This window comes from Lissotriton vulgaris, chromosome 4_1 (assembly GCF_964263255.1).
Source record: "Lissotriton vulgaris chromosome 4_1, aLisVul1.2, whole genome shotgun sequence".
NCBI classification, from domain to species: domain Eukaryota; kingdom Metazoa; phylum Chordata; class Amphibia; order Caudata; family Salamandridae; genus Lissotriton; species Lissotriton vulgaris.
Genome location: NC_141691.1, coordinates 538,707,218 through 538,730,798, shown reverse-complemented (window position 1 = coordinate 538,730,798; position 23,581 = coordinate 538,707,218). Strand labels below are relative to the sequence as shown.

The following is a 23,581-nucleotide window of genomic DNA, read 5'->3' as shown; positions in this document are numbered from 1 at the left end:
GATACATACTTATACGTTGATAAGTTACAGTATAAAACTTTGACGTTATGTTTTTCCAAGTCCAAATTCTAAGAAATTAGTGAAATATTAAATCTCATAATTCAAGCAGGTCCCACCGAGATTTGAACTCGGATCGCTGGATTCAGAGTCCAGAGTGCTAACCATTACACCATGGAACCCTGCCATACATGAGGGATTTTTCCATTGAGACAAAAGAGAGCGCATCAGTGCAGGGGCTTTTCTTACATTGATGAAAAGATAACTCAGTTGAATGCTCATAGTGTAAAGAGCTACAATGTGATTTGATTCTTTTCAGCTACATTCTCCATAACAGTGTTAAATGTGCAAACGTTTATCAGGACATGCAATTTACAAAATAATGATCATATTTGACTGAAGAATATTAAAACATTCTACATTTCCAAACTACTACATCCATTTCTCTGTCTCTCACATGGGTGGCTCCAAAGAGCAACGGTTGGCACTTTGGACTTTGCATGCAAAGGTACCAGTCCAATTCTTTGAGGTACTATTTTACTAATCTCAACCTTTTACATTTCTGTCATCTTTTGTTATTGATAGCTCCAATCCAATACCAGTAGGTTGAACGAGACAAATGTTGACTCCTTTCAAAATGTCCAACAGCTTGAACAAGTTACAGAAATACGAACTTTATAATACTTTTACATCAGATTCCTACACAAAATAGTGCGACATTACAAAATCCTATCCTGTTTTTCTCAAATGCATTTCAGAGGGCTGATTCCCAGCATTCCTTTTTGAAGATTTCTACACTATTGATAAGGCGAATATAGCACATTTTGAAAGAGATGTGTTCTTAAATCAAACCTAGAGAACCACAATGACGGTATCATTCAGATAGTACAAATGTTTTTTGTATATTAGTATGGAAATTGTGAAATAAAACATTTCTCATGCTGATTTTCAACAGTCGATCTGCAATCATGAAATATAAGCTTTTGCTTGGAGGCCTCAAAGGTACTGATCTAATTTTCTTTTTTTAGAATTATTCACAGATCGTATGATATGCTTTGTACAAATCAACTATGCTGTTAGGTCAAAATTGATTAAAAAGTGACTATCTCAATTTCAGGACATATAGAAGAGGAAGGAGAAGAAGCTCATGTTTCAAATGCGGAGAGGCAACAACTGTTCTTTATTTTCACCTCTATTAATTATACATATTTTTATAATGTATATATTTATATTTTCCGATAAAAATACATAGACATATAGCGATATATAGGGAGATACATACATATAAGTTGATACGTACAAGTTTATAAGTAAATGAGATGTTTTTCCAATTAATACTTCTAAGAACTGAATGGAAAAAAAATCGTAAAGTTTAGATAAGTCCCACTGAGCTTTGTACTTAGATCCCTGTTTTCAGAGTCCAGATTGACAAGCATAACACCATCAACCCACCTGTACCAGGTTGAGCTTTCCATTTTGGCAGAAGAGATTGCATTCACGGGGGAATCTTATCTTTTATTGCAAAATCTTATCTCACATAAAAAGTACTGTTCAACAGAGTCATAGCGTTACTTGAGTCCTTTGTGCAACATCCTTCCCTAACATAGTTCAATAGGCAAAAGTTGAACAGAATAGAAAAGTTATGTAATTCTGTTTGTCTTTGACTGTAGAAAATAAAAAATGTGAAATGTCCACATTGCTGCAGCAATTTGCTCCCCTGTCACATGGGAGGTTCCATGGTGTAATGGTTAGCACTTTGGACTTTGAATCCAAGGATCTGAGTTCAAATCTCGGTGGGACCACTTTCGTGACTTATGACCAAATCTTTTTCTGTCAAGTGTATTCATAAATATCATAAATCTAACACGGGTAGAGTGAAACATTAATTTATTGATTGTATTTTTAAAGTCTATTTGATGTGAGCAAATGATAGAACTTTTAGAAAACATGGAAATAAAATGGCTCAAAATAATGAGACATTTTGTGAGCTGACTCTGTTTTCTCAACTCATCACAAGAAGCTGATGCAAGATATTACTTGTATAAATCGTACTGTTATTGATAAGGGGAACAAGGAACTTTTTAAATTGGAAAGCCTTCATTAAAAGAAAACTTGAGGAATCAAATTGTGTATTTTGGGGACAGAAGAGATGAACTTTTAAATAACAATCTTGAAATTAAGACACACAGATATTTACACTCTGTTTTTCTAAAGTAGATCCATAACCACAAAGTAGAATCTTTCGAAAGACATGTCAAATGTATTAATCTGAATTCCTCTTTCAAAGAAATTCACAATTAAATGCACTGTGTAAGTTAAGAATGTTGTCAGATAAGAAATCAGCAAAATTAACTATCTTATTACTGATCATAAAGATGAGAAAGGAAAAGAACCTCTTGCTTAAATTGTGGATGGGAAAGAACAGTTTTTAGTTTTCAGCTTCAGTACTTATGTTTATGAATTTTTCATTTCTTTATATTGTATTATCGCTATCTAGATGGATATAGCCATCTGTACATATATACATACTTATACGTTGATAAGTTACAGTATAAAACTTTGACGTTATGTTTTTCCAAGTCCAAATTCTAAGAAATTAGTGAAATATTAAATCTCATAATTCAAGCAGGTCCCACCGAGATTTGAACTCGGATCGCTGGATTCAGAGTCCAGAGTGCTAACCATTACACCATGGAACCCTGCCATACATGAGGGATTTTTCCATTGAGACAAAAGAGAGCGCATCAGTGCAGGGGCTTTTCTTACATTGATGAAAAGATAACTCAGTTGAATGCTCATAGTGTAAAGAGCTACAATGTGATTTGATTCTTTTCAGCTACATTCTCCATAACAGTGTTAAATGTGCAAACGTTTATCAGGACATGCAATTTACAAAATAATGATCATATTTGACTGAAGAATATTAAAACATTCTACATTTCCAAACTACTACATCCATTTCTCTGTCTCTCACATGGGTGGCTCCAAAGAGCAACGGTTGGCACTTTGGACTTTGCATGCAAAGGTACCAGTCCAATTCTTTGAGGTACTATTTTACTAATCTCAACCTTTTATATTTCTGTCATCTTTTGTTATTGATAGCTCCAATCCAATACCAGTAGGTTGAACGAGACAAATGTTGACTCCTTTCAAAATGTCCAACAGCTTGAACAAGTTACAGAAATACGAACTTTATAATACTTTTACATCAGATTCCTACACAAAATAGTGCGACATTACAAAATCCTATCCTGTTTTTCTCAAATGCATTTCAGAGGGCTGATTCCCAGCATTCCTTTTTGAAGATTTCTACACTATTGATAAGGCGAATATAGCACATTTTGAAAGAGATGTGTTCTTAAATCAAACCTAGAGAACCACAATGACGGTATCATTCAGATAGTACAAATGTTTTTTGTATATTAGTATGGAAATTGTGAAATAAAACATTTCTCATGCTGATTTTCAACAGTCGATCTGCAATCATGAAATATAAGCTTTTGCTTGGAGGCCTCAAAGGTACTGATCTAATTTTCTTTTTTAGAATTATTCACAGATCGTATGATATGCTTTGTACAAATCAACTATGCTGTTAGATCAAAATTGATTAAAAAGTGACTATCTCAATTTCAGGACATATAGAAGAGGAAGGAGAAGAAGCTCATGTTTCAAATGCGGAGAGGCAACAACTGTTCTTTATTTTCACCTCTATTAATTATACATATTTTTATAATGTATATATTTATATTTTCCGATAAAAATACATAGACATATAGCGATATATAGGGAGATACATACATATAAGTTGATACGTACAAGTTTATAAGTAAATGAGATGTTTTTCCAATTAATACTTCTAAGAACTGAATGGAAAAAAAATCGTAAAGTTTAGATAAGTCCCACTGAGCTTTGTACTTAGATCCCTGTTTTCAGAGTCCAGATTGACAAGCATAACACCATCAACCCACCTGTACCAGGTTGAGCTTTCCATTTTGGCAGAAGAGATTGCATTCACGGGGGAATCTTATCTTTTATTGCAAAATCTTATCTCACATAAAAAGTACTGTTCAACAGAGTCATAGCGTTACTTGAGTCCTTTGTGCAACATCCTTCCCTAACATAGTTCAATAGGCAAAAGTTGAACAGAATAGAAAAGTTATGTAATTCTGTTTGTCTTTGACTGTAGAAAATAAAAAATGTGAAATGTCCACATTGCTGCAGCAATTTGCTCCCCTGTCACATGGGAGGTTCCATGGTGTAATGGTTAGCACTTTGGACTTTGAATCCAAGGATCCGAGTTCAAATCTCGGTGGGACCACTTTCGTGACTTATGACCAAATCTTTTTCTGTCAAGTGTATTCATAAATATCATAAATCTAACACGGGTAGAGTGAAACATTAATTTATTGATTGTATTTTTAAAGTCTATTTGATGTGAGCAAATGATAGAACTTTTAGAAAACATGGAAATAAAATGGCTCAAAATAATGAGACATTTTGTGAGCTGACTCTGTTTTCTCAACTCATCACAAGAAGCTGATGCAAGATATTACTTGTATAAATCGTACTGTTATTGATAAGGGGAACAAGGAACTTTTTAAATTGGAAAGCCTTCATTAAAAGAAAACTTGAGGAATCAAATTGTGTATTTTGGGGACAGAAGAGATGAACTTTTAAATAACAATCTTGAAATTAAGACACACAGATATTTACACTCTGTTTTTCTAAAGTAGATCCATAACCACAAAGTAGAATCTTTCGAAAGACATGTCAAATGTATTAATCTGAATTCCTCTTTCAAAGAAATTCACAATTAAATGCACTGTGTAAGTTAAGAATGTTGTCAGATAAGAAATCAGCAAAATTAACTATCTTATTACTGATCATAAAGATGAGAAAGGAAAAGAACCTCTTGCTTAAATTGTGGATGGGAAAGAACAGTTTTTAGTTTTCAGCTTCAGTACTTATGTTTATGAATTTTTCATTTCTTTATATTGTATTATCGCTATCTAGATGGATATAGCCATCTGTACATAGATACATACTTATACGTTGATAAGTTACAGTATAAAACTTTGACGTTATGTTTTTCCAAGTCCAAATTCTAAGAAATTAGTGAAATATTAAATCTCATAATTCAAGCAGGTCCCACCGAGATTTGAACTCGGATCGCTGGATTCAGAGTCCAGAGTGCTAACCATTACACCATGGAACCCTGCCATACATGAGGGATTTTTCCATTGAGACAAAAGAGAGCGCATCAGTGCAGGGGCTTTTCTTACATTGATGAAAAGATAACTCAGTTGAATGCTCATAGTGTAAAGAGCTACAATGTGATTTGATTCTTTTCAGCTACATTCTCCATAACAGTGTTAAATGTGCAAACGTTTATCAGGACATGCAATTTACAAAATAATGATCATATTTGACTGAAGAATATTAAAACATTCTACATTTCCAAACTACTACATCCATTTCTCTGTCTCTCACATGGGTGGCTCCAAAGAGCAACGGTTGGCACTTTGGACTTTGCATGCAAAGGTACCAGTCCAATTCTTTGAGGTACTATTTTACTAATCTCAACCTTTTATATTTCTGTCATCTTTTGTTATTGATAGCTCCAATCCAATACCAGTAGGTTGAACGAGACAAATGTTGACTCCTTTCAAAATGTCCAACAGCTTGAACAAGTTACAGAAATACGATCTTTATAATACTTTTACATCAGATTCCTACACAAAATAGTGCGACATTACAAAATCCTATCCTGTTTTTCTCAAATGCATTTCAGAGGGCTGATTCCCAGCATTCCTTTTTGAAGATTTCTACACTATTGATAAGGCGAATATAGCACATTTTGAAAGAGATGTGTTCTTAAATCAAACCTAGAGAACCACAATGACGGTATCATTCAGATAGTACAAATGTTTTTTGTATATTAGTATGGAAATTGTGAAATAAAACATTTCTCATGCTGATTTTCAACAGTCGATCTGCAATCATGAAATATAAGCTTTTGCTTGGAGGCCTCAAAGGTACTGATCTAATTTTCTTTTTTAGAATTATTCACAGATCATATGATATGCTTTGTACAAATCAACTATGCTGTTAGATCAAAATTGATTAAAAAGTGACTATCTCAATTTCAGGACATATAGAAGAGGAAGGAGAAGAAGCTCATGTTTCAAATGCGGAGAGGCAACAACTGTTCTTTATTTTCACCTCTATTAATTATACATATTTTTATAATGTATATATTTATATTTTCCGATAAAAATACATAGACATATAGCGATATATAGGGAGATACATACATATAAGTTGATACGTACAAGTTTATAAGTAAATGAGATGTTTTTCCAATTAATACTTCTAAGAACTGAATGGAAAAAAAATCGTAAAGTTTAGATAAGTCCCACTGAGCTTTGTACTTAGATCCCTGTTTTCAGAGTCCAGATTGACAAGCATAACACCATCAACCCACCTGTACCAGGTTGAGCTTTCCATTTTGGCAGAAGAGATTGCATTCACGGGGGAATCTTATCTTTTATTGCAAAATCTTATCTCACATAAAAAGTACTGTTCAACAGAGTCATAGCGTTACTTGAGTCCTTTGTGCAACATCCTTCCCTAACATAGTTCAATAGGCAAAAGTTGAACAGAATAGAAAAGTTATGTAATTCTGTTTGTCTTTGACTGTAGAAAATAAAAAATGTGAAATGTCCACATTGCTGCAGCAATTTGCTCCCCTGTCACATGGGAGGTCCCATGGTGTAATGGTTAGCACTTTGGACTTTGAATCCAAGGATCCGAGTTCAAATCTCGGTGGGACCACTTTCGTGACTTATGACCAAATCTTTTTCTGTCAAGTGTATTCATAAATATCATAAATCTAACACGGGTAGAGTGAAACATTAATTTATTGATTGTATTTTTAAAGTCTATTTGATGTGAGCAAATGATAGAACTTTTAGAAAACCTGGAAATAAAATGGCTCAAAATAATGAGACATTTTGTGAGCTGACTCTGTTTTCTCAACTCATCACAAGAGGCTGATGCAAGATATTACTTGTTTAAATCTTACTGTTATTGATAAGGGGAACAAGGAACTTTTTTAATTGGAAAGCCTTCATTAAAAGAAAACTTGAGGAATCAAATTGTGTATTTTGGGGACAGAAGAGATGAACTTTTAAATAACAATCTTGAAATTAAGACACACAGATATTTACACTCTGTTTTTCTAAAGTAGATCCATAACCACAAAGTAGAATCTTTCGAAAGACATGTCAAATGTATTAATCTGAATTCCTCTTTCAAAGAAATTCACAATTAAATGCACTGTGTAAGTTAAGAATGTTGTCAGATAAGAAATCAGCAAAATTAACTATCTTATTACTGATCATAAAGATGAGAAAGGAAAAGAACCTCTTGCTTAAATTGTGGATGGGAAAGAACAGTTTTTAGTTTTCAGCTTCAGTACTTATGTTTATGAATTTTTCATTTCTTTATATTGTATTATCGCTATCTAGATGGATATAGCCATCTGTACATAGATACATACTTATACGTTGATAAGTTACAGTATAAAACTTTGACGTTATGTTTTTCCAAGTCCAAATTCTAAGAAATTAGTGAAATATTAAATCTCATAATTCAAGCAGGTCCCACCGAGATTTGAACTCGGATCGCTGGATTCAGAGTCCAGAGTGCTAATCATTACACCATGGAACCCTGCCATACATGAGGGATTTTTCCATTGAGACAAAAGAGAGCGCATCAGTGCAGGGGCTTTTCTTACATTGATGAAAAGATAACTCAGTTGAATGCTCATAGTGTAAAGAGCTACAATGTGATTTGATTCTTTTCAGCTACATTCTCCATAACAGTGTTAAATGTGCAAACGTTTATCAGGACATGCAATTTACAAAATAATGATCATATTTGACTGAAGAATATTAAAACATTCTACATTTCCAAACTACTACATCCATTTCTCTGTCTCTCACATGGGTGGCTCCAAAGAGCAACGGTTGGCACTTTGGACTTTGCATGCAAAGGTACCAGTCCAATTCTTTGAGGTACTATTTTACTAATCTCAACCTTTTATATTTCTGTCATCTTTTGTTATTGATAGCTCCAATCCAATACCAGTAGGTTGAACGAGACAAATGTTGACTCCTTTCAAAATGTCCAACAGCTTGAACAAGTTACAGAAATACGAACTTTATAATACTTTTACATCAGATTCCTACACAAAATAGTGCGACATTACAAAATCCTATCCTGTTTTTCTCAAATGCATTTCAGAGGGCTGATTCCCAGCATTCCTTTTTGAAGATTTCTACACTATTGATAAGGCGAATATAGCACATTTTGAAAGAGATGTGTTCTTAAATCAAACCTAGAGAACCACAATGACGGTATCATTCAGATAGTACAAATGTTTTTTGTATATTAGTATGGAAATTGTGAAATAAAACATTTCTCATGCTGATTTTCAACAGTCGATCTGCAATCATGAAATATAAGCTTTTGCTTGGAGGCCTCAAAGGTACTGATCTAATTTTCTTTTTTAGAATTATTCACAGATCGTATGATATGCTTTGTACAAATCAACTATGCTGTTAGATCAAAATTGATTAAAAAGTGACTATCTCAATTTCAGGACATATAGAAGAGGAAGGAGAAGAAGCTCATGTTTCAAATGCGGAGAGGCAACAACTGTTCTTTATTTTCACCTCTATTAATTATACATATTTTTATAATGTATATATTTATATTTTCCGATAAAAATACATAGACATATAGCGATATATAGGGAGATACATACATATAAGTTGATACGTACAAGTTTATAAGTAAATGAGATGTTTTTCCAATTAATACTTCTAAGAACTGAATGGAAAAAAAAACGTAAAGTTTAGATAAGTCCCACTGAGCTTTGTACTTAGATCCCTGTTTTCAGAGTCCAGATTGACAAGCATAACACCATCAACCCACCTGTACCAGGTTGAGCTTTCCATTTTGGCAGAAGAGATTGCATTCACGGGGGAATCTTATCTTTTATTGCAAAATCTTATCTCACATAAAAAGTACTGTTCAACAGAGTCATAGCGTTACTTGAGTCCTTTGTGCAACATCCTTCCCTAACATAGTTCAATAGGCAAAAGTTGAACAGAATAGAAAAGTTATGTAATTCTGTTTGTCTTTGACTGTAGAAAATAAAAAATGTGAAATGTCCACATTGCTGCAGCAATTTGCTCTCCTGTCACATGGGAGGTTCCATGGTGTAATGGTTAGCACTTTGGACTTTGAATCCAAGGATCCGAGTTCAAATCTCGGTGGGACCACTTTCGTGACTTATGACCAAATCTTTTTCTGTCAAGTGTATTCATAAATATCATAAATCTAACACGGGTAGAGTGAAACATTAATTTATTGATTGTATTTTTAAAGTCTATTTGATGTGAGCAAATGATAGAACTTTTAGAAAACATGGAAATAAAATGGCTCAAAATAATGAGACATTTTGTGAGCTGACTCTGTTTTCTCAACTCATCACAAGAAGCTGATGCAAGATATTACTTGTATAAATCGTACTGTTATTGATAAGGGGAACAAGGAACTTTTTAAATTGGAAAGCCTTCATTAAAAGAAAACTTGAGGAATCAAATTGTGTATTTTGGGGACAGAAGAGATGAACTTTTAAATAACAATCTTGAAATTAAGACACACAGATATTTACACTCTGTTTTTCTAAAGTAGATCCATAACCACAAAGTAGAATCTTTCGAAAGACATGTCAAATGTATTAATCTGAATTCCTCTTTCAAAGAAATTCACAATTAAATGCACTGTGTAAGTTAAGAATGTTGTCAGATAAGAAATCAGCAAAATTAACTATCTTATTACTGATCATAAAGATGAGAAAGGAAAAGAACCTCTTGCTTAAATTGTGGATGGGAAAGAACAGTTTTTAGTTTTCAGCTTCTGTACTTATGTTTATGAATTTTTCATTTCTTTATATTGTATTATCGCTATCTAGATGGATATAGCCATCTGTACATAGATACATACTTATACGTTGATAAGTTTCAGTATAAAACTTTGACGTTATGTTTTTCCAAGTCCAAATTCTAAGAAATTAGTGAAATATTAAATCTCATAATTCAAGCAGGTCCCACCGAGATTTGAACTCGGATCGCTGGATTCAGAGTCCAGAGTGCTAACCATTACACCATGGAACCCTGCCATACATGAGGGATTTTTCCATTGAGACAAAAGAGAGCGCATCAGTGCAGGGGCTTTTCTTACATTGATGAAAAGATAACTCAGTTGAATGCTCATAGTGTAAAGAGCTACAATGTGATTTGATTCTTTTCAGCTACATTCTCCATAACAGTGTTAAATGTGCAAACGTTTATCAGGACATGCAATTTACAAAATAATGATCATATTTGACTGAAGAATATTAAAACATTCTACATTTCCAAACTACTACATCCATTTCTCTGTCTCTCACATGGGTGGCTCCAAAGAGCAACGGTTGGCACTTTGGACTTTGCATGCAAAGGTACCAGTCCAATTCTTTGAGGTACTATTTTACTAATCTCAACCTTTTACATTTCTGTCATCTTTTGTTATTGATAGCTCCAATCCAATACCAGTAGGTTGAACGAGACAAATGTTGACTCCTTTCAAAATGTCCAACAGCTTGAACAAGTTACAGAAATACGAACTTTATAATACTTTTACATCAGATTCCTACACAAAATAGTGCGACATTACAAAATCCTATCCTGTTTTTCTCAAATGCATTTCAGAGGGCTGATTCCCAGCATTCCTTTTTGAAGATTTCTACACTATTGATAAGGCGAATATAGCACATTTTGAAAGAGATGTGTTCTTAAATCAAACCTAGAGAACCACAATGACGGTATCATTCAGATAGTACAAATGTTTTTTGTATATTAGTATGGAAATTGTGAAATAAAACATTTCTCATGCTGATTTTCAACAGTCGATCTGCAATCATGAAATATAAGCTTTTGCTTGGAGGCCTCAAAGGTACTGATCTAATTTTCTTTTTTTAGAATTATTCACAGATCGTATGATATGCTTTGTACAAATCAACTATGCTGTTAGGTCAAAATTGATTAAAAAGTGACTATCTCAATTTCAGGACATATAGAAGAGGAAGGAGAAGAAGCTCATGTTTCAAATGCGGAGAGGCAACAACTGTTCTTTATTTTCACCTCTATTAATTATACATATTTTTATAATGTATATATTTATATTTTCCGATAAAAATACATAGACATATAGCGATATATAGGGAGATACATACATATAAGTTGATACGTACAAGTTTATAAGTAAATGAGATGTTTTTCCAATTAATACTTCTAAGAACTGAATGGAAAAAAAACGTAAAGTTTAGATAAGTCCCACTGAGCTTTGTACTTAGATCCCTGTTTTCAGAGTCCAGATTGACAAGCATAACACCATCAACCCACCTGTACCAGGTTGAGCTTTCCATTTTGGCAGAAGAGATTGCATTCACGGGGGAATCTTATCTTTTATTGCAAAATCTTATCTCACATAAAAAGTACTGTTCAACAGAGTCATAGCGTTACTTGAGTCCTTTGTGCAACATCCTTCCCTAACATAGTTCAATAGGCAAAAGTTGAACAGAATAGAAAAGTTATGTAATTCTGTTTGTCTTTGACTGTAGAAAATAAAAAATTTGAAATGTCCACATTGCTGCAGCAATTTGCTCCCCTGTCACATGGGAGGTTCCATGGTGTAATGGTTAGCACTTTGGACTTTGAATCCATGGATCCGAGTTCAAATCTCGGTGGGACCACTTTCATGACTTATGACCAAATCTTTTTCTGTCAAGTGTATTCATAAATATCATAAATCTAACACGGGTAGAGTGAAACATTAATTTATTGATTGTATTTTTAAAGTCTATTTGATGTGAGCAAATGATAGAACTTTTAGAAAACCTGGAAATAAAATGGCTCAAAATAATGAGACATTTTGTGAGCTGACTCTGTTTTCTCAACTCATCACAAGAGGCTGATGCAAGATATTACTTGTTTAAATCTTACTGTTATTGATAAGGGGAACAAGGAACTTTTTTAATTGGAAAGCCTTCATTAAAAGAAAACTTGAGGAATCAAATTGTGTATTTTGGGGACAGAAGAGATGAACTTTTAAATAACAATCTTGAAATTAAGACACACAGATATTTACACTCTGTTTTTCTAAAGTAGATCCATAACCACAAAGTAGAATCTTTCGAAAGACATGTCAAATGTATTAATCTGAATTCCTCTTTCAAAGAAATTCACAATTAAATGCACTGTGTAAGTTAAGAATGTTGTCAGATAAGAAATCAGCAAAATTAACTATCTTATTACTGATCATAAAGATGGGAAAGGAAAAGAACCTCTTGCTTAAATTGTGGATGGGAAAGAACAGTTTTTAGTTTTCAGCTTCAGTACTTATGTTTATGAATTTTTCATTTCTTTATATTGTATTATCGCTATCTAGATGGATATAGCCATCTGTACATAGATACATACTTATACGTTGATAAGTTACAGTATAAAACTTTGACGTTATGTTTTTCCAAGTCCAAATTCTAAGAAATTAGTGAAATATTAAATCTCATAATTCAAGCAGGTCCCACCGAGATTTGAACTCGGATCGCTGGATTCAGAGTCCAGAGTGCTAACCATTACACCATGGAACCCTGCCATACATGAGGGATTTTTCCATTGAGACAAAAGAGAGCGCATCAGTGCAGGGGCTTTTCTTACATTGATGAAAAGATAACTCAGTTGAATGCTCATAGTGTAAAGAGCTACAATGTGATTTGATTCTTTTCAGCTACATTCTCCATAACAGTGTTAAATGTGCAAAAGTTTATCAGGACATGCAATTTACAAAATAATGATCATATTTGACTGAAGAATATTAAAACATTCTACATTTCCAAACTACTACATCCATTTCTCTGTCTCTCACATGGGTGGCTCCAAAGAGCAACGGTTGGCACTTTGGACTTTGCATGCAAAGGTACCAGTCCAATTCTTTGAGGTACTATTTTACTAATCTCAACCTTTTATATTTCTGTCATCTTTTGTTATTGATAGCTCCAATCCAATACCAGTAGGTTGAACGAGACAAATGTTGACTCCTTTCAAAATGTCCAACAGCTTGAACAAGTTACAGAAATACGAACTTTATAATACTTTTACATCAGATTCCTACACAAAATAGTGCGACATTACAAAATCCTATCCTGTTTTTCTCAAATGCATTTCAGAGGGCTGATTCCCAGCATTCCTTTTTGAAGATTTCTACACTATTGATAAGGCGAATATAGCACATTTTGAAAGAGATGTGTTCTTAAATCAAACCTAGAGAACCACAATGACGGTATCATTCAGATAGTACAAATGTTTTTTGTATATTAGTATGGAAATTGTGAAATAAAACATTTCTCATGCTGATTTTCAACAGTCGATCTGCAATCATGAAATATAAGCTTTTGCTTGGAGGCCTCAAAGGTACTGATCTAATTTTCTTTTTTAGAATTATTCACAGATCGTATGATATGCTTTGTACAAATCAACTATGCTGTTAGATGAAAATTGATTAAAAAGTGACTATCTCAATTTCAGGACATATAGAAGAGGAAGGAGAAGAAGCTCATGTTTCAAATGCGGAGAGGCAACAACTGTTCTTTATTTTCACCTCTATTAATTATACATATTTTTATAATGTATATATTTATATTTTCCGATAAAAATACATAGACATATAGCGATATATAGGGAGATACATACATATAAGTTGATACGTACAAGTTTATAAGTAAATGAGATGTTTTTCCAATTAATACTTCTAAGAACTGAATGGAAAAAAAATCGTAAAGTTTAGATAAGTCCCACTGAGCTTTGTACTTAGATCCCTGTTTTCAGAGTCCAGATTGACAAGCATAACACCATCAACCCACCTGTACCAGGTTGAGCTTTCCATTTTGGCAGAAGAGATTGCATTCACGGGGGAATCTTATCTTTTATTGCAAAATCTTATCTCACATAAAAAGTACTGTTCAACAGAGTCATAGCGTTACTTGAGTCCTTTGTGCAACATCCTTCCCTAACATAGTTCAATAGGCAAAAGTTGAACAGAATAGAAAAGTTATGTAATTCTGTTTGTCTTTGACTGTAGAAAATAAAAAATGTGAAATGTCCACATTGCTGCAGCAATTTGCTCCCCTGTCACATGGGAGGTTCCATGGTGTAATGGTTAGCACTTTGGACTTTGAATCCAAGGATCCAAGTTCAAATCTCGGTGGGACCACTTTCGTGACTTATGACCAAATCTTTTTCTGTCAAGTGTATTCATAAATATCATAAATCTAACACGGGTAGAGTGAAACATTAATTTATTGATTGTATTTTTAAAGTCTATTTGATGTGAGCAAATGATAGAACTTTTAGAAAACATGGAAATAAAATGGCTCAAAATAATGAGACATTTTGTGAGCTGACTCTGTTTTCTCAACTCATCACAAGAAGCTGATGCAAGATATTACTTGTATAAATCGTAGTGTTATTGATAAGGGGAACAAGGAACTTTTTAAATTGGAAAGCCTTCATTAAAAGAAAACTTGAGGAATCAAATTGTGTATTTTGGGGACAGAAGAGATGAACTTTTAAATAACAATCTTGAAATTAAGACACACAGATATTTACACTCTGTTTTTCTAAAGTAGATCCATAACCACAAAGTAGAATCTTTCGAAAGACATGTCAAATGTATTAATCTGAATTCCTCTTTCAAAGAAATTCACAATTAAATGCACTGTGTAAGTTAAGAATGTTGTCAGATAAGAAATCAGCAAAATTAACTATCTTATTACTGATCATAAAGATGAGAAAGGAAAAGAACCTCTTGCTTAAATTGTGGATGGGAAAGAACAGTTTTTAGTTTTCAGCTTCAGTACTTATGTTTATGAATTTTTCATTTCTTTATATTGTATTATCGCTATCTAGATGGATATAGCCATCTGTACATAGATACATACTTATACGTTGATAAGTTTCAGTATAAAACTTTGACGTTATGTTTTTCCAAGTCCAAATTCTAAGAAATTAGTGAAATATTAAATCTCATAATTCAAGCAGGTCCCACCGAGATTTGAACTCGGATCGCTGGATTCAGAGTCCAGAGTGATAACCATTACACCATGGAACCCTGCCATACATGAGGGATTTTTCCATTGAGACAAAAGAGAGCGCATCAGTGCAGGGGCTTTTCTTACATTGATGAAAAGATAACTCAGTTGAATGCTCATAGTGTAAAGAGCTACAATGTGATTTGATTCTTTTCAGCTACATTCTCCATAACAGTGTTAAATGTGCAAACGTTTATCAGGACATGCAATTTACAAAATAATGATCATATTTGACTGAAGAATATTAAAACATTCTACATTTCCAAACTACTACATCCATTTCTCTGTCTCTCACATGGGTGGCTCCAAAGAGCAACGGTTGGCACTTTGGACTTTGCATGCAAAGGTACCAGTCCAATTCTTTGAGGTACTATTTTACTAATCTCAACCTTTTACATTTCTGTCATCTTTTGTTATTGATAGCTCCAATCCAATACCAGTAGGTTGAACGAGACAAATGTTGACTCCTTTCAAAATGTCCAACAGCTTGAACAAGTTACAGAAATACGAACTTTATAATACTTTTACATCAGATTCCTACACAAAATAGTGCGACATTACAAAATCCTATCCTGTTTTTCTCAAATGCATTTCAGAGGGCTGATTCCCAGCATTCCTTTTTGAAGATTTCTACACTATTGATAAGGCGAATATAGCACATTTTGAAAGAGATGTGTTCTTAAATCAAACCTAGAGAACCACAATGACGGTATCATTCAGATAGTACAAATGTTTTTTGTATATTAGTATGGAAATTGTGAAATAAAACATTTCTCATGCTGATTTTCAACAGTCGATCTGCAATCATGAAATATAAGCTTTTGCTTGGAGGCCTCAAAGGTACTGATCTAATTTTCTTTTTTTAGAATTATTCACAGATCGTATGATATGCTTTGTACAAATCAACTATGCTGTTAGGTCAAAATTGATTAAAAAGTGACTATCTCAATTTCAGGACATATAGAAGAGGAAGGAGAAGAAGCTCATGTTTCAAATGCGGAGAGGCAACAACTGTTCTTTATTTTCACCTCTATTAATTATACATATTTTTATAATGTATATATTTATATTTTCCGATAAAAATACATAGACATATAGCGATATATAGGGAGATACATACATATAAGTTGATACGTACAAGTTTATAAGTAAATGAGATGTTTTTCCAATTAATACTTCTAAGAACTGAATGGAAAAAAAAACGTAAAGTTTAGATAAGTCCCACTGAGCTTTGTACTTAGATCCCTGTTTTCAGAGTCCAGATTGACAAGCATAACACCATCAACCCACCTGTACCAGGTTGAGCTTTCCATTTTGGCAGAAGAGATTGCATTCACGGGGGAATCTTATCTTTTATTGCAAAATCTTATCTCACATAAAAAGTACTGTTCAACAGAGTCATAGCGTTACTTGAGTCCTTTGTGCAACATCCTTCCCTAACATAGTTCAATAGGCAAAAGTTGAACAGAATAGAAAAGTTATGTAATTCTGTTTGTCTTTGACTGTAGAAAATAAAAAATTTGAAATGTCCACATTGCTGCAGCAATTTGCTCCCCTGTCACATGGGAGGTTCCATGGTGTAATGGTTAGCACTTTGGACTTTGAATCCAAGGATCCGAGTTCAAATCTCGGTGGGACCACTTTCATGACTTATGACCAAATCTTTTTCTGTCAAGTGTATTCATAAATATCATAAATCTAACACGGGTAGAGTGAAACATTAATTTATTGATTGTATTTTTAAAGTCTATTTGATGTGAGCAAATGATAGAACTTTTAGAAAACCTGGAAATAAAATGGCTCAAAATAATGAGACATTTTGTGAGCTGACTCTGTTTTCTCAACTCATCACAAGAGGCTGATGCAAGATATTACTTGTTTAAATCTTACTGTTATTGATAAGGGGAACAAGGAACTTTTTTAATTGGAAAGCCTTCATTAAAAGAAAACTTGAGGAATCAAATTGTGTATTTTGGGGACAGAAGAGATGAACTTTTAAATAACAATCTTGAAATTAAGACACACAGATATTTACACTCTGTTTTTCTAAAGTAGATCCATAACCACAAAGTAGAATCTTTCGAAAGACATGTCAAATGTATTAATCTGAATTCCTCTTTCAAAGAAATTCACAATTAAATGCACTGTGTAAGTTAAGAATGTTGTCAGATAAGAAATCAGCAAAATTAACTATCTTATTACTGATCATAAAGATGAGAAAGGAAAAGAACCTCTTGCTTAAATTGTGGATGGGAAAGAACAGTTTTTAGTTTTCAGCTTCAGTACTTATGTTTATGAATTTTTCATTTCTTTATATTGTATTATCGCTATCTAGATGGATATAGCCATCTGTACATAGATACATACTTATACGTTGATAAGTTACAGTATAAAACTTTGACGTTATGTTTTTCCAAGTCCAAATTCTAAGAAATTAGTGAAATATTAAATCTCATAATTCAAGCAGGTCCCACCGAGATTTGAACTCGGATCGCTGGATTCAGAGTCCAGAGTGCTAACCATTACACCATGGAACCCTGCCATACATGAGGGATTTTTCCATTGAGACAAAAGAGAGCGCATCAGTGCAGGGGCTTTTCTTACATTGATGAAAAGATAACTCAGTTGAATGCTCATAGTGTAAAGAGCTACAATGTGATTTGATTCTTTTCAGCTACATTCTCCATAACAGTGTTAAATGTGCAAACGTTTATCAGGACATGCAATTTACAAAATAATGATCATATTTGACTGAAGAATATTAAAACATTCTACATTTCCAAACTACTACATCCATTTCTCTGTCTCTCACATGGGTGGCTCCAAAGAGCAACGGTTGGCACTTTGGACTTTGCATGCAAAGGTACCAGTCCAATTCTTTGAGGTACTATTTTACTAATCTCAACCTTTTATATTTCTGTCATCTTTTGTTATTGATAGCTCCAATCCAATACCAGTAGGTTGAACGAGACAAATGTTGACTCCTTTCAAAATGTCCAACAGCTTGAACAAGTTACAGAAATACGAACTTTATAATACTTTTACATCAGATTCCTACACAAAATAGTGCGACATTACAAAATCCTATCCTGTTTTTCTCAAATGCATTTCAGAGGGCTGATTCCCAGCATTCCTTTTTGAAGATTTCTACACTATTGATAAGGCGAATATAGCACATTTTGAAAGAGATGTGTTCTTAAATCAAACCTAGAGAACCACAATGACGGTATCATTCAGATAGTACAAATGTTTTTTGTATATTAGTATGGAAATTGTGAAATAAAACATTTCTCATGCTGATTTTCAACAGTCGATCTGCAATCATGAAATATAAGCTTTTGCTTGGAGGCCTCAAAGGTACTGATCTAATTTTCTTTTTTAGAATTATTCACAGATCGTATGATATGCTTTGTACAAATCAACTATGCTGTTAGATCAAAATTGATTAAAAAGTGACTATCTCAATTTCAGGACATATAGAAGAGGAAGGAGAAGAAGCTCATGTTTCAAATGCGGAGAGGCAACAACTGTTCTTTATTTTCACCTCTATTAATTATACATATTTTTATAATGTATATATTTATATTTTCCGATAAAAATACATAGACATATAGCGATATATAGGGAGATACATACATATAAGTTGATACGTACAAGTTTATAAGTAAATGAGATGTTTTTCCAATTAATACTTCTAAGAACTGAATGGAAAAAAAATCGTAAAGTTTAGATAAGTCCCACTGAGCTTTGTACTTAGATCCCTGTTTTCAGAGTCCAGATTGACAAGCATAACACCATCAACCCACCTGTACCAGGTTGAGCTTTCCATTTTGGCAGAAGAGATTGCATTCACGGGGGAATCTTATCTTTTATTGCAAAATCTTATCTCACATAAAAAGTACTGTTCAACAGAGTCATAGCGTTACTTGAGTCCTTTGTGCAACATCCTTCCCTAACATAGTTCAATAGGCAAAAGTTGAACAGAATAGAAAAGTTATGTAATTCTGTTTGTCTTTGACTGTAGAAAATAAAAAATGTGAAATGTCCACATTGCTGCAGCAATTTGCTCCCCTGTCACATGGGAGGTTCCATGGTGTAATGGTTAGCACTTTGGACTTTGAATCCAAGGATCCGAGTTCAAATCTCGGTGGGACCACTTTCGTGACTTATGACCAAATCTTTTTCTGTCAAGTGTATTCATAAATATCATAAATCTAACACGGGTAGAGTGAAACATTAATTTATTGATTGTATTTTTAAAGTCTATTTGATGTGAGCAAATGATAGAACTTTTAGAAAACATGGAAATAAAATGGCTCAAAATAATGAGACATTTTGTGAGCTGACTCTGTTTTCTCAACTCATCACAAGAAGCTGATGCAAGATATTACTTGTATAAATCGTACTGTTATTGATAAGGGGAACAAGGAACTTTTTAAATTGGAAAGCCTTCATTAAAAGAAAACTTGAGGAATCAAATTGTGTATTTTGGGGACAGAAGAGATGAACTTTTAAATAACAATCTTGAAATTAAGACACACAGATATTTACACTCTGTTTTTCTAAAGTAGATCCATAACCACAAAGTAGAATCTTTCGAAAGACATGTCAAATGTATTAATCTGAATTCCTCTTTCAAAGAAATTCACAATTAAATGCACTGTGTAAGTTAAGAATGTTGTCAGATAAGAAATCAGCAAAATTAACTATCTTATTACTGATCATAAAGATGAGAAAGGAAAAGAACCTCTTGCTTAAATTGTGGATGGGAAAGAACAGTTTTTAGTTTTCAGCTTCAGTACTTATGTTTATGAATTTTTCATTTCTTTATATTGTATTATCGCTATCTAGATGGATATAGCCATCTGTACATAGATACATACTTATACGTTGATAAGTTTCAGTATAAAACTTTGACGTTATGTTTTTCCAAGTCCAAATTCTAAGAAATTAGTGAAATATTAAATCTCATAATTCAAGCAGGTCCCACCGAGATTTGAACTCGGATCGCTGGATTCAGAGTCCAGAGTGATAACCATTACACCATGGAACCCTGCCATACATGAGGGATTTTTCCATTGAGACAAAAGAGAGCGCATCAGTGCAGGGGCTTTTCTTACATTGATGAAAAGATAACTCAGTTGAATGCTCATAGTGTAAAGAGCTACAATGTGATTTGATTCTTTTCAGCTACATTCTCCATAACAGTGTTAAATGTGCAAACGTTTATCAGGACATGCAATTTACAAAATAATGATCATATTTGACTGAAGAATATTAAAACATTCTACATTTCCAAACTACTACATCCATTTCTCTGTCTCTCACATGGGTGGCTCCAAAGAGCAACGGTTGGCACTTTGGACTTTGCATGCAAAGGTACCAGTCCAATTCTTTGAGGTACTATTTTACTAATCTCAACCTTTTACATTTCTGTCATCTTTTGTTATTGATAGCTCCAATCCAATACCAGTAGGTTGAACGAGACAAATGTTGACTCCTTTCAAAATGTCCAACAGCTTGAACAAGTTACAGAAATACGAACTTTATAATACTTTTACATCAGATTCCTACACAAAATAGTGCGACATTACAAAATCCTATCCTGTTTTTCTCAAATGCATTTCAGAGGGCTGATTCCCAGCATTCCTTTTTGAAGATTTCTACACTATTGATAAGGCGAATATAGCACATTTTGAAAGAGATGTGTTCTTAAATCAAACCTAGAGAACCACAATGACGGTATCATTCAGATAGTACAAATGTTTTTTGTATATTAGTATGGAAATTGTGAAATAAAACATTTCTCATGCTGATTTTCAACAGTCGATCTGCAATCATGAAATATAAGCTTTTGCTTGGAGGCCTCAAAGGTACTGATCTAATTTTCTTTTTTTAGAATTATTCACAGATCGTATGATATGCTTTGTACAAATCAACTATGCTGTTAGGTCAAAATTGATTAAAAAGTGACTATCTCAATTTCAGGACATATAGAAGAGGAAGGAGAAGAAGCTCATGTTTCAAATGCGGAGAGGCAACAACTGTTCTTTATTTTCACCTCTATTAATTATACATATTTTTATAATGTATATATTTATATTTTCCGATAAAAATACATAGACATATAGCGATATATAGGGAGATACATACATATAAGTTGATACGTACAAGTTTATAAGTAAATGAGATGTTTTTCCAATTAATACTTCTAAGAACTGAATGGAAAAAAAAACGTAAAGTTTAGATAAGTCCCACTGAGGTTTGTACTTAGATCCCTGTTTTCAGAGTCCAGATTGACAAGCATAACACCATCAACCCACCTGTACCAGGTTGAGCTTTCCATTTTGGCAGAAGAGATTGCATTCACGGGGGAATCTTATCTTTTATTGCAAAATCTTATCTCACATAAAAAGTACTGTTCAACAGAGTCATAGCGTTACTTGAGTCCTTTGTGCAACATCCTTCCCTAACATAGTTCAATAGGCAAAAGTTGAACAGAATAGAAAAGTTATGTAATTCTGTTTGTCTTTGACTGTAGAAAATAAAAAAATTGAAATGTCCACATTGCTGCAGCAATTTGCTCCCCTGTCACATGGGAGGTTCCATGGTGTAATGGTTAGCACTTTGGACTTTGAATCCAAGGATCCGAGTTCAAATCTCGGTGGGACCACTTTCATGACTTATGACCAAATCTTTTTCTGTCAAGTGTATTCATAAATATCATAAATCTAACACGGGTAGAGTGAAACATTAATTTATTGATTGTATTTTTAAAGTCTATTTGATGTGAGCAAATGATAGAACTTTTAGAAAACCTGGAAATAAAATGGCTCAAAATAATGAGACATTTTGTGAGCTGACTCTGTTTTCTCAACTCATCACAAGAGGCTGATGCAAGATATTACTTGTTTAAATCTTACTGTTATTGATAAGGGGAACAAGGAACTTTTTTAATTGGAAAGCCTTCATTAAAAGAAAACTTGAGGAATCAAATTGTGTATTTTGGGGACAGAAGAGATGAACTTTTAAATAACAATCTTGAAATTAAGACACACAGATATTTACACTCTGTTTTTCTAAAGTAGATCCATAACCACAAAGTAGAATCTTTCGAAAGACATGTCAAATGTATTAATCTGAATTCCTCTTTCAAAGAAATTCACAATTAAATGCACTGTGTAAGTTAAGAATGTTGTCAGATAAGAAATCAGCAAAATTAACTATCTTATTACTGATCATAAAGATGAGAAAGGAAAAGAACCTCTTGCTTAAATTGTGGATGGGAAAGAACAGTTTTTAGTTTTCAGCTTCAGTACTTATGTTTATGAATTTTTCATTTCTTTATATTGTATTATCGCTATCTAGATGGATATAGCCATCTGTACATAGATACATACTTATACGTTGATAAGTTACAGTATAAAACTTTGACGTTATGTTTTTCCAAGTCCAAATTCTAAGAAATTAGTGAAATATTAAATCTCATAATTCAAGCAGGTCCCACCGAGATTTGAACTCGGATCGCTGGATTCAGAGTCCAGAGTGCTAACCATTACACCATGGAACCCTGCCATACATGAGGGATTTTTCCATTGAGACAAAAGAGAGCGCATCAGTGCAGGGGCTTTTCTTACATTGATGAAAAGATAACTCAGTTGAATGCTCATAGTGTAAAGAGCTACAATGTGATTTGATTCTTTTCAGCTACATTCTCCATAACAGTGTTAAATGTGCAAACGTTTATCAGGACATGCAATTTACAAAATAATGATCATATTTGACTGAAGAATATTAAAACATTCTACATTTCCAAACTACTACATCCATTTCTCTGTCTCTCACATGGGTGGCTCCAAAGAGCAACGGTTGGCACTTTGGACTTTGCATGCAAAGGTACCAGTCCAATTCTTTGAGGTACTATTTTACTAATCTCAACCTTTTATATTTCTGTCATCTTTTGTTATTGATAGCTCCAATCCAATACCAGTAGGTTGAACGAGACAAATGTTGACTCCTTTCAAAATGTCCAACAGCTTGAACAAGTTACAGAAATACGAACTTTATAATACTTTTACATCAGATTCCTACACAAAATAGTGCGACATTACAAAATCCTATCCTGTTTTTCTCAAATGCATTTCAGAGGGCTGATTCCCAGCATTCCTTTTTGAAGATTTCTACACTATTGATAAGGCGAATATAGCACATTTTGAAAGAGATGTGTTCTTAAATCAAACCTAGAGAACCACAATGACGGTATCATTCAGATAGTACAAATGTTTTTTGTATATTAGTATGGAAATTGTGAAATAAAACATTTCT

General features: G+C 33.4%; 18 non-coding genes across 18 annotated transcripts; 9 read left to right on the top strand and 9 right to left on the bottom strand.

Annotated features, from left to right (window-relative positions):
• Positions 1-107: 107 nt before the first annotated feature.
• TRNAQ-CUG (transfer RNA glutamine (anticodon CUG)) lies at positions 108-179 on the bottom strand. Its single transcript has one exon. It is a non-coding gene; the product is annotated as a tRNA-Gln (tRNA).
• A 1,548-nt stretch (positions 180-1,727) lies between these two features.
• TRNAQ-UUG (transfer RNA glutamine (anticodon UUG)) lies at positions 1,728-1,799 on the top strand. The gene has a single exon. It is a non-coding gene; the product is annotated as a tRNA-Gln (tRNA).
• An 825-nt stretch (positions 1,800-2,624) lies between these two features.
• On the bottom strand, positions 2,625-2,696 carry TRNAQ-CUG (transfer RNA glutamine (anticodon CUG)). The gene has a single exon. It is a non-coding gene; the product is annotated as a tRNA-Gln (tRNA).
• Positions 2,697-4,243: 1,547 nt separating this feature from the next.
• TRNAQ-UUG (transfer RNA glutamine (anticodon UUG)) lies at positions 4,244-4,315 on the top strand. Its single transcript has one exon. It is a non-coding gene; the product is annotated as a tRNA-Gln (tRNA).
• Positions 4,316-5,140: 825 nt separating this feature from the next.
• TRNAQ-CUG (transfer RNA glutamine (anticodon CUG)) lies at positions 5,141-5,212 on the bottom strand. The gene has a single exon. It is a non-coding gene; the product is annotated as a tRNA-Gln (tRNA).
• Positions 5,213-6,759: 1,547 nt separating this feature from the next.
• On the top strand, positions 6,760-6,831 carry TRNAQ-UUG (transfer RNA glutamine (anticodon UUG)). The gene has a single exon. It is a non-coding gene; the product is annotated as a tRNA-Gln (tRNA).
• A 2,444-nt stretch (positions 6,832-9,275) lies between these two features.
• Positions 9,276-9,347, top strand: TRNAQ-UUG (transfer RNA glutamine (anticodon UUG)). Its single transcript has one exon. It is a non-coding gene; the product is annotated as a tRNA-Gln (tRNA).
• Positions 9,348-10,172: 825 nt separating this feature from the next.
• On the bottom strand, positions 10,173-10,244 carry TRNAQ-CUG (transfer RNA glutamine (anticodon CUG)). The gene has a single exon. It is a non-coding gene; the product is annotated as a tRNA-Gln (tRNA).
• Positions 10,245-11,791: 1,547 nt separating this feature from the next.
• On the top strand, positions 11,792-11,863 carry TRNAQ-UUG (transfer RNA glutamine (anticodon UUG)). Its single transcript has one exon. It is a non-coding gene; the product is annotated as a tRNA-Gln (tRNA).
• Positions 11,864-12,688: 825 nt separating this feature from the next.
• TRNAQ-CUG (transfer RNA glutamine (anticodon CUG)) lies at positions 12,689-12,760 on the bottom strand. The gene has a single exon. It is a non-coding gene; the product is annotated as a tRNA-Gln (tRNA).
• A 1,547-nt stretch (positions 12,761-14,307) lies between these two features.
• Positions 14,308-14,379, top strand: TRNAQ-UUG (transfer RNA glutamine (anticodon UUG)). Its single transcript has one exon. It is a non-coding gene; the product is annotated as a tRNA-Gln (tRNA).
• Positions 14,380-15,204: 825 nt separating this feature from the next.
• On the bottom strand, positions 15,205-15,276 carry TRNAQ-CUG (transfer RNA glutamine (anticodon CUG)). The gene has a single exon. It is a non-coding gene; the product is annotated as a tRNA-Gln (tRNA).
• A 1,548-nt stretch (positions 15,277-16,824) lies between these two features.
• On the top strand, positions 16,825-16,896 carry TRNAQ-UUG (transfer RNA glutamine (anticodon UUG)). Its single transcript has one exon. It is a non-coding gene; the product is annotated as a tRNA-Gln (tRNA).
• An 825-nt stretch (positions 16,897-17,721) lies between these two features.
• On the bottom strand, positions 17,722-17,793 carry TRNAQ-CUG (transfer RNA glutamine (anticodon CUG)). Its single transcript has one exon. It is a non-coding gene; the product is annotated as a tRNA-Gln (tRNA).
• A 1,547-nt stretch (positions 17,794-19,340) lies between these two features.
• TRNAQ-UUG (transfer RNA glutamine (anticodon UUG)) lies at positions 19,341-19,412 on the top strand. Its single transcript has one exon. It is a non-coding gene; the product is annotated as a tRNA-Gln (tRNA).
• An 825-nt stretch (positions 19,413-20,237) lies between these two features.
• Positions 20,238-20,309, bottom strand: TRNAQ-CUG (transfer RNA glutamine (anticodon CUG)). The gene has a single exon. It is a non-coding gene; the product is annotated as a tRNA-Gln (tRNA).
• A 1,548-nt stretch (positions 20,310-21,857) lies between these two features.
• Positions 21,858-21,929, top strand: TRNAQ-UUG (transfer RNA glutamine (anticodon UUG)). The gene has a single exon. It is a non-coding gene; the product is annotated as a tRNA-Gln (tRNA).
• Positions 21,930-22,754: 825 nt separating this feature from the next.
• TRNAQ-CUG (transfer RNA glutamine (anticodon CUG)) lies at positions 22,755-22,826 on the bottom strand. The gene has a single exon. It is a non-coding gene; the product is annotated as a tRNA-Gln (tRNA).
• Between the last annotated feature and the right edge of the window lie 755 nt (positions 22,827-23,581).